We start from the raw sequence: 10,654 nt of genomic DNA on the forward strand, positions 1-10,654 counted from the left end.
CTGCAAACAAATGCCACTCTCCTCACTGTGTCAAGACTTATTTGTTTAATGGCAGCCATGTCAGCTGAAGGAGCGTGCATGTTCAATAGGGAAAAGAGACCACTTGAAAACCAGAAGAAAAAACTGCACAGTCATGCAAAATGACAGATTTGGTCAGCTGGTGCTTCTTTTTTGCATACTTACAATTTAGCTGAAAATGTCAAGTATTAGCTGGAGTGTTTTAGTGACGCTTCTGCCAGTTGACAGCCATGCCCAATGTCTGGTGTTCTTGGGGCTTTGATGGCTTTTGTAGAGGGATGTGTTTATTTCATCTAAGTAAAAAAAAAAAACCCTCTGTCCTCTTCTCTTGGTACATCTTACTGTCCTGTTCCCCAGCTCCTGATCTCCTGCTGTCTCATTAGCGGCATCCTCGTACCCCTTTACTTGTTGGAGAAATAGACATAACCCAATAAGTCTGTTTACTGCAGTGGTCAAAGGTCAAGCCTTTTGAAAGGCATGGACATGTTCAGCGCTTATCCTGGAAACCAGAGCCAGTGCTGGATATGTGCAAGTGAATACAAAACATAAAGGTCAGTGATGACAATTTGTGGTTTTGTGTGTTTTTTGTTTGTTTTTGTTTGGCATCATTGATTTATTTTTCATGTGTTTTGAGCAGAATCTTTTTTAAGAAGAGTGATTCCCAATTTAAATTTTAATTAATTTTATGTGAAAAAAAGGTGAATTCCTTCATGCTTCTAAATTCTTAGTGGGAAACCCTGACCTCACCTCTGCTTCAGCTTGCTAAAACTTTGAATACATATATTTAAGTGAGACAACACCCAGCCATTTCTATTTAAATGACATTCACTGTGGATTGGCCTGAGCAAAATTTGATACCCACAGCCTTTTAGGCCAGCATAATTGAATATTTAAAAGGCTGTACCATGATAAGCATTGGCTTTATTCTTCTAATCAAATTGACTTAATTTTATTTTACAAGGGGAAGCAGCATACCAGGGTTCCAATAGACATTTTCCTTCACTTGCATTGACCAAAGTAGCTTACTACAGCTTAGTAAACAGTGAAAGAGCCCAATCAGATTACAAATTCTGACTGAGATTCAGTTGCAGTGTATAACTGTGAACACGCTTGTTTTCGAGCTAAGTGCAATAGTAAGTGAAGAAGGTCCAAGAGTGGTTGTCTCCTGAGGGATAAAATTCCCTCACTTCATCTCCCATTCCCCAGTGGTGCCTGACAATAAGTGGAGGATTGTTAAAATGAAGAACCATATGTAATCATACTCCAACAGGGGCAAAACAATCATAACTCAGCACGGCTCAGAGTCAAAGTTCAAGAGAGACATGTTATTCATTTTGAGAGAATACCCCAGGGTATTTGAAAAATATGCTGGATAGACTTTCAGTCAAGGAAAAAAATGGGAATACGTGACCCAACATCACTGATGCTTGGATATGTCAGAGCACCTATGTTTTTCGACCCGACTCCCTCAGGGAGAGGTTATTACGCCACCCAACCAAATACACATAGCTGACTACTTAAGATGGATTAGTGACAGAGTTTCAGAAGTATTCAGTGAATGTTATTCTTTGTATTGTAAATTAAACGCTTCTCCTAAAGGAAAATATGGTGGTATTGTCTACAAATCCCATGGACTAACTAAAACCAACAATGAACTGAGCTGAAATGAGCTAACAACCGTTACCTAGGAAGCCAAAACCGAGCATTGCTCAGAGCCAAAGACATCCATTTATGTCCAAAAACACTAGGCTACAGGATCTTTCATTATAATGAGCATGACCACAATGCACCAAATCTACAGTAGGAATATATAAATTATCTTGGGCTTCAATTTAAAAATTCTTTATTGAATTATCTTTTTCCTGTGAGAATAAAGCAGGTGTAAAAAAAAAAAAAAAAAAGAGAGACCTAATAAAATCACTGCAGGCTATTGGATTAAGATTTCTTATAATTGAATAAACATATTAAGCTCAAACATTGAAAAACAGTGTCATGTTTGTCAGTTCAGTCTACATTTTAATATTGATAAATATTGCTCAGTGATGTTATAACCACATACAGTCTAACGATGAATGATGATATATGGCATTTCCAAGCAATCATGAACTCAGCTATATTTGACCTTTGACCTCCTGCTGCTGGATGAGTGTCTGATGACACTGCAACAGCTGTGGCAGCTATTCTATGAGCTCAGTGACTGTGTGAATGGAGCATCATGTTTGAATCGTGAGGGGTGAGCACGGACAGTATGTGAAGGACTCTGTAATTAGAGACCTTCACTGCATATGGGGGAGAAGTCAGTAGAGCTGTAAACACTTCCGAAGAATATCCCTCTCCTTTATACTCATGCCAATGCATTTAAAGTGCTACAGTAAACATTACTGCCCCTCTGGTGCAGCTGCTTTTTAAAGACACTTTCAGTAAACTCCATGCTTGCAACTGTGAGTTGCTGTCTTGGCAGTTCTTTCATTTCAATTCCAGTTTTGTATATTGCCAAAAATAAATGGGTTTCATCGTCAAGAAGCTCCATCAGCAGTGAGAGGAGAGGTATTTGTTTGAATTTCATGCATGTGCAGATTTATGTCTGTGGGTGCCTGGGACTGTTTCACTAAGGTTGATTAATTCTGACACAGGTTGACAGTTCTCTTGCAGCAGTGATAAATTTTACCACACATGTGCAGGGGATTGGAGAGCAGTTAAACCAGTCACCTTTCCCCTGTGAAAGTATCCTTTAAGGTTTATATCTGTGAATTAGGTCTGTCTCTCCTTACATGTCAGGGTGGGACTGGAACATCTAGTGTGATTGTAGTTGAGTCAGGATCTAAAATGATAATGAGCTAAACTGAGAACTGGCAGAGTGGTTTTCTTATATCATAACATTATGATTCACTGTGCACAGTAATATACAGCTTGTTCAGAAGGGGTCCTCTTTAAGGGGAAACTGGCAAGTTATGTAGAGGTGTGAAGGCACCGTGTGAAATTCTCTCCAAGGCTGTTTTTTTTTCACCTTTCACAAACACACACACACGCACGCGCACACACACACACACACACACACACACACACACACACACACACACACAAACACTACACTACACTGGTCAGTTTTTCTGTGTACTAATGAGTGCAACACCGTGAGTACACCATCTCTCACCAAGAACTGCATGCTGTACACTGTCATATATTTATGATTCACTGAGTTGAAAAGGCAAAAGCAGTAGCAACAGATCAGAAAGGCAGTGCGATAAAGCCTGACTACTGACTGTGGCCATGTGGTTAGAGTAGGTCTGATGTATTTGTATTTTTTTTTTTTTTTTTGGGGGGGGTTAATTCATTCTCCACGTATAGTTGTTCTGGTTTAATGTGATGCACTAACTGTTTAAGAGTCCTGAGCAAGAAGAAGAAGCAGAAGAAGGCCCTTTCAGCTGCTCCCTTATTTCCAAAGGTCGTCACAGCAGATGGAGCCTCACGTTGAATTGGCACAAATTATACACTGAATGCCCTTCTTGACATAACCCTACCATTTATCCAGGCTTGGGACTGGCACTAAGAGCATGGTCTCGAACCATGGATCTTTTCTATGTGAGGTGAATGTATTGTGTACAGCCCCATGTACAGTATATATTTATTTTAACTCAATCATTATCAGAAGAATATATGGGTGGGGACTTACCAACATATAAACACCTCTCAAAGTCATTGCATTATCCAGGATGATGTATTCTGCCTAAAATCTATATTGTAAAAAAAAAAAAAAATACAGAAAAAAGAAAAGTCTATTTTTCAGAGTCATGGAGTCGCTATCAGCAGAAGTCAAGCTGTGCAGACCTGCAGGAGTGATTCCAAGGGTTAGCAGACATCACTGTGTCAGCGGTGCTCTGCAAGCTGATTACAAGATTCACACCTCCAGGTGGATTTCATGTGTATAGGCCATTATGCTCTCAAAGGCACTGGGGAAGACAGACCCCAGGTAACCATATTAATCTTTTGTTGACATCCAGACCCAGGAGAGTAAATAGTGAACCAATGTCAGTGATGATCTCCTTTTTGCTGCAATGAACACTCACTGGCCACTTTATTATGTACTGTTCAGCTGCTTGTTAAATCAAATTTCTTATCATCCAATCAGATAGTAGCAACTTAATGCATTCAGGCATATAGACACAGTGAAGACAGTCTGCTGAAGTTCAAATCAAGCGCCAGAATGGAGAAGAAAGGTGATTTGAATGACTTTGAACGTGGCATGTTTGGTGGTGCTAGACAAGTTGGCCTGAGTATTTCAGAAATTGCTGCTCTACTGGGATTTTCCTACACAACCATCTTTAGGGTTTACAGAGAATGGTCCAAAAAAGAGAAAATATCCAGTGAGCAGCAGTTCTCTGGGTGAAAATACCTTGCTGCTTGCAGGGGTCAGAGGAGAATGACCAGACTGCTTTGGACTGACAGGAAGGCAGCAATAACTCAAATAACCATTTGTTACAACCGAGGCATGCAGAAGAGCATCTCTGAACACACAGCTGAACACACTGAACCTTAAAGCAGCTGGGTTACAGCAGCAGAAGACCACACCAGGTGTCTTCCCTGTGATCTAAGAACAGGAAACTGCAGCTGCAATTCTCAATTCATGCTCATCAAACTTGAACAAGAAAATTGGAAAAATATTTGTCTGATGAGCAGGATCATAATTTGGCATGAACAGTATGATAGAATGGCTCCATCCTGCCTCGTATCAATCATTCATGGTGCTGCTGGTTGTATAATGGTGTTAGTACCAACCAAACATGTTTAAATGCCACCGCCTACCTGTAGTATTGTTGCTGACCATGTCAATGTCCTTGTATGACCACAGTGTAACCATCCTCTGATGACTGTTTGCAGTGGGATAACGAACCATGTTACATGAAGCTCAAATTCAAACTGGCTTCTTCTTCAAAAACAAATAAATAATACAGCTTCATCAACTGCATCAAAGAATAAAACAATTAAGTGTGGATTATTAAACATTAGGTCTCTCTCTTCCAAGTCCCTATTAGTAAATGATTTAATAATTGATCAACGTATTGATTTATTCTGCCTTACAGAAACCTGGTTACAGCAGGATGAATATGTTAGTTTAAATGAATCAACACCCCCGAGTCACAGTAACTGTCAGAATGCTCAAAGTACAGGCCGAGGAGGAGGATTAGCTGCAATCTTCAATTCCAGCTTATTAATTAATCAAAGACCCAGACAAAGTTTTAATTCTTTTGAAAGCCTGACTCTTAGTCTTGTCCACCCTAATTGGGAAACTCAAAAACCTGTTTTATTTGTTACGGTCTATCGTCCACCTGGTCCTTACTCAGAGTTTTTATCTGATTTAGTGCTCAGTTCAGATAAAATAATTATAGTGGGTGATTTTAACATCCATGTAGATGCTGAAAATGACAGCCTCAGCACTGCATTTAATCTATTGTTAGATTCAATTGGCTTCTCTCAAAATGTAAAGGAGCCCACACACCACTTTAATCATACTCTGGATCTTGTCCTGACATATGGCATAGAAACTGAAGACTTAACAGTATTCCCTGAAAGCCCCCTCCTGTCTGATCATTTCTTAGTAACATTTACATTTACTTTAATGGATTACACAGCAGTGGGGAATAAATTTTATTACAGTAGAAGTCTTTCTGAAAGTGCTGTAACTAAGTTTAAGGATCTAATTCCTTCATTATTATGCTCTTCAGTGCCATGTGCCAACACAGTGCAGAGCAGCTACCTAAACTCTGCTCCCAGTGAGGTCGATTATCTCGTCAATAGTTTTACATCCTCACTGCGTACGACTTTGGATACTGTGGCTCCTCTGAAAAGGAAAGCTTCAAATCAGAAGTGCCTGACTCCGTGGTATAATTCACAAACGCACAGCTTAAAGCAGATAACCCGAAAGCTGGAGAGGGAATGGCGTCTCACTAAATTAGAAGATGCTCATTTAGCCTGGAAAAAGAGTTTGTTGCTCTATAAAAAAAAGCCCTCCATAAAGCTAGGACATCTTACTATTCATCATTAATTGAAGAAAATAAGAACAACCCCAGGTTTCTTTTCAGCACTGTAGCCAGGCTGACAAAGAGTCAGAGCTCTGTAGAGCCGAGTATTCCTTTCACGTTAACTAGTAGTGACTTCATGGATTTCTTTACAAATAAAATTTTAGACATTAGAGAAAAAATTATTCATAACCATCTCAAAGATTTATCTTCATGTTCGGCTGCTTTCAGCACTGCTGGTATTTGTTTAGACTCTTTTGCTCCAGTTGATCTTTCAGAGTTAACTTCAATAGTTACTTCCTCCAAACCAGCAACATGTTTATTAGATCCCATTCCTACTAGACTGTTCAAAGATGTCTTTCCAATTATTGATACTTCAATCCTAAAAATGATCAATCTGTCTTTATTAGTTGGCTATGTACCACAGACCTTCAAGGTGGCTGTAATTAAACCGCTACTTAAAAAGCCATCACTTGACCCAGCTGTCTTAGCTAATTATAGGCCAATCTCCAACCTTCCTTTTCTCTCAAAGATTCTTGAAAGAGTAGTTGTAAAACAGCTAACTGATCATCTGCAGAGGAACGGTTTATTTGAAGAGTTTCAGTCAGGTTTCAGAATTCATCACAGTACAGAAACAGCATTAGTGAAGGTTACAAATGATCTTCTTACAGCCTCTGTCAGTGGACTCATCTCTGTGCTTGTCCTGTTGGACCTCAGTGCAGCTTTTGATACTGTTGACCATAACATTTTATTACAGAGATTAGAGCATACTATAGGTATTAAAGGTACTGCACTGCAGTGGTTTGAATCATATTTATCTCATAGACTCCAATTTGTTCATGTAAATGGGGAGTCTTCTTCACACACTAAGATTAATTATGGAGTTCCACAGGGTTCTGTGCTAGGACCAATTCTATTTGCATTATACATGTTTCCCTTAGGCAGTATTATTAGAAAGCATTGCATCAATTTTCATTGTTAAGCAGATGATACTCAGCTTTACCTATCAATGAAGCCAGATGACGCACATCAATTAGTTAAACTGCAGGAATGTCTTAAACATATTAAGGCCTGGATGACCTCTAATTTCCTGCTTCTAAATTCAGATAAAACTGAAATTCTTGTACTCGGCCCCACAAATCTTAGAAACATGGTGTCAAACTAGATACTTACTCTGGATGGCATTACTTTGGCCTCCAGTAACACTGTGAGAAATCTTGGCGTTATTTTTGACCAGGATATGTCCTTCAATGCACATATTAAATAAATATGTAGGACCGCTTTTTTGCATTTGCGCAATATTTCTAAAATTAGAAACATCCTTTCTCAGACTGATGCTGAAAAGCTCATTCATGCATTTATTACATCTAGGGTGGACTATTGTAATTCATTATTATCGGGCTGTCCTAAAAGCTCCCTGAAAAACATCAGCTGATCCAAAATGCTGCAGCTAGAGTACTGACAGGGACTAGAAAGAGAGAGCATATTTCTCCCAAATTGGCTTCTCTTCATTGGCTCCCTGTTAAATCTAGAATAGAATTTAAAATCCTTCTCCTCACATACAAGGTCTTGAATAATCAGGCCCCATCTTATCTCAAAGACCTTATAGTCCCATATCACCCAAACAGAGCACTTCACTCTCAGACTGCTGGCTTACTTGTGGTTCCTAGGATACTTAAGAGTAGAATGGGAGGCAGAGCCTTCAGCTTTCAGGCGCCTCTTCTGTGGAACCAGCTCCCAGCTTGGATTCAGGAGACAGACACCCTCTCGATTTTTAAGATTAGGCTTTAAACTTTCCTTTTTGATCAAGCTTATAGTTAGGGCTGGATCAGGTGATCCTGAACCACCCTTTAGTTATGCTGCTATAGGCCTAGGCTGCTGGGGGGGTTGCCATAATGCACTGTTTCTTTTCATTCCCCTTATTTACTTTGTTTATACTCCACTCTGCATTTAATCATTGATTGTTATTAATCTCTGGCTCTCTTCCACAGCATGTCTTTTCTCTCCCCTCAGCCCAACTGGTCACAGCAGATGACTGCCCCTCCCTGAGCCTGGTTCTGCTGGAGGTTTCTTCCTGTTAAAAAGGGAGTTTTTCCTTCCCACTGTTGCCAAGTGCTTGCTCATAGGGGGTCGTTTTGACTGTTGGGTTTTCTCTGTATTATTGTAGGGTCTTTACCCACAATACAAAGCGCCTTGAGGCGACTGTTTGTTGTGATTTGGCGCTACCGAGCCCCTTTGGGAAATGGTGGAATTCTTATTCTGGATGTGCAGTCGACAAATCTGCAGTAACTGCATGATGCTATCGTGTCAAGATGTCAATATGGGCCAAAATCTCTGAGGAAGATTCTTGTTGAATCTATGCCATGAAGAATTAAGGCACAGAAGAAAAAAACAACACCACAACAAAACAATTTTCATTTTGCCTATTACTTCACTGTTTTAGTCAGTAATTATTTTTAAAGGACAACAATGAAAAAAGAAAAGTTTTTTAATATCAAAGGTATGGGATATATCTGCAAATGGGATAGTTTCTCTATTTGTTGATGATATATTGAGCCATTTGGCATTACTGAAGTAACTGATACTAAACATATTTTACTGTAAAAACATGGGCATGTTCCTCTATATCAACTGTGCCTCCTTGTTACTCTCTTCTTACCAGGCTCTGTGTTGAAGGATCCAGAGGGGATTATGGATGCTAGGAACACCAAATAATATGCCGTCATGTTGACAGACATGTTAAGCTGTCTACATCTGTGGCTGTAGCTAAGCATGAGTATTGCATGAGAACTAGCAATAGTTCACCATGCGTTGATTAACAGTAAACAGCATACATAAACACAGACTCTGGTATAAAATAAAATACAAACTGTAATAACCTATAGAGTAGCTAAATGGCTGCTGTATTTAAAATTACAGAACTAGAAACTGTAAAAAAAAAAAAGAAAGAAGACATCAATATAGAAAATTTCAAACAATATGAGACATTCTGTATTGTTTTTTAAATGGAAATAAAATCTAAAGTAGTCTAACAGATGTGGATGTGGCCAATAAATTTCCTCAGCTTTTGCTTGTTCTCCTTGAGGTCTGAAGCTTCTTGTTGCAAAGTCTCAGACATTAATTACAGGCAATGCTAAACATGTCACGGAGCCTGAGTGGATCTGGAAAGGAAGAACGTCCCGTTTAGGAAGTGGAAATCTCCACGCGGTCATCAGTGGTGAACCGTGCGTTTATGTATACATCTCTCATGCTGCCCAGAGGCTGCTCGGCACTCACCAGAGCAGATGGACTTCCTCTAAGGTGCATAGGGCAGAGAGTTTATTGAGCAAAAATCCTATAGGTGTCTGTGTGACCGTAGAAGGGGAAGTTCATTCCACACACATGCTGTAATGAACCAAAAGGATATGATTTTTTTTTTCCAAACAGGGACATTTGGTTTTCAGTCGTGTGGCCGTTACACCTGGGGTCTGTCATCCTGGACTCGACCATTTCACAGATGGTAGAGCTGATGTGGGCTGTGGGCTTTTAGGCTGTGGGTTTTTGATTACGTGACCTGGTTTCTGTGTTTGAGAAAGGATATGAAATGCGGAAAACAGTTACAATGTCAAGCTGGTTTCAAAAACAAGAAATCAATTTTCTGTCCAGATCGTAATAAAAAATTTGATTATACGATAAAGTACATACTTTACAGTCTGTGTGGCAGTAGTGTTATATAAATAATAATAATGCCGTCTAAAGTGAAAGAGCAGTATTTACTTTTTGCAGGGTTTGTTACATTACTGCAGTGTTCAGACACACTGAGAAACTGGGACACTGAACCACTCTCTGAAGGCCATTAGATTAGCACATGTTGCTTTATTCCAATGATCCACTCCTGTAATCCACTCCCACATGTCACTGTCACCTCTAGGTGACAAACTCACACCCTTGTCAGAGCGTGGATCCGTGCATGGCACTGTGGGACTCAAATGACCTAAAGGATTTAAAAGGCAGAAAATACAAGCACCTCATTCTAGTCCTTTTTCAGACTGTATTTCTCTTTGTTGTATGATTTGACATTTTTATTCAAAAATGCTTCTTGTGACCCAACGGAAAGCTATCTTGCTGGAAATGACACTTTTATTCATGTACATTTCATCATATGCCAACTTGATGTGCTTTGCACTGGAAGACAAAAGAAATAAAAGAAATAAAGAGAAATAGCATGAAGAAATGATGGTGGTCACCGGAGGTGAAGGGAGCCATCAAGCTGAAGAAAGAGTCCTATCGGGCTTGGTTAGCCTGTGGGACTCCGGAGGCAGCTGACAGGTATCGACAGGCCAAGCGGAATGCAGCTCGGGTAGTGGCCAAAGCAAAAACTCGGGTGTGGGAGGAGTTTGGTGAGGCTATGGAAAAAGACTTTCGGACGGCATCGAAGCGATTCTGGCAAACCGTCAGGCGACTCAGGAGGGGAAAGCAGTGCTTCACTCACACTGTTTATAGTGCGGGGGGGGTGCTGCTGACTTCAACTGAGGCTATAGTCGGACGGTGGAAGGAATACTTCGAGGACCTTCTGAATCCCACTGACACGCCTTCTGTAGTGGAAGCAGAGTCTGGGGATGAGGGGGATGACTTGACCA

The sequence above is a fragment of the Archocentrus centrarchus genome, chromosome 5 (genome assembly GCF_007364275.1).
Source record: "Archocentrus centrarchus isolate MPI-CPG fArcCen1 chromosome 5, fArcCen1, whole genome shotgun sequence".
In the NCBI taxonomy this organism is placed as follows: domain Eukaryota; kingdom Metazoa; phylum Chordata; class Actinopteri; order Cichliformes; family Cichlidae; genus Archocentrus; species Archocentrus centrarchus.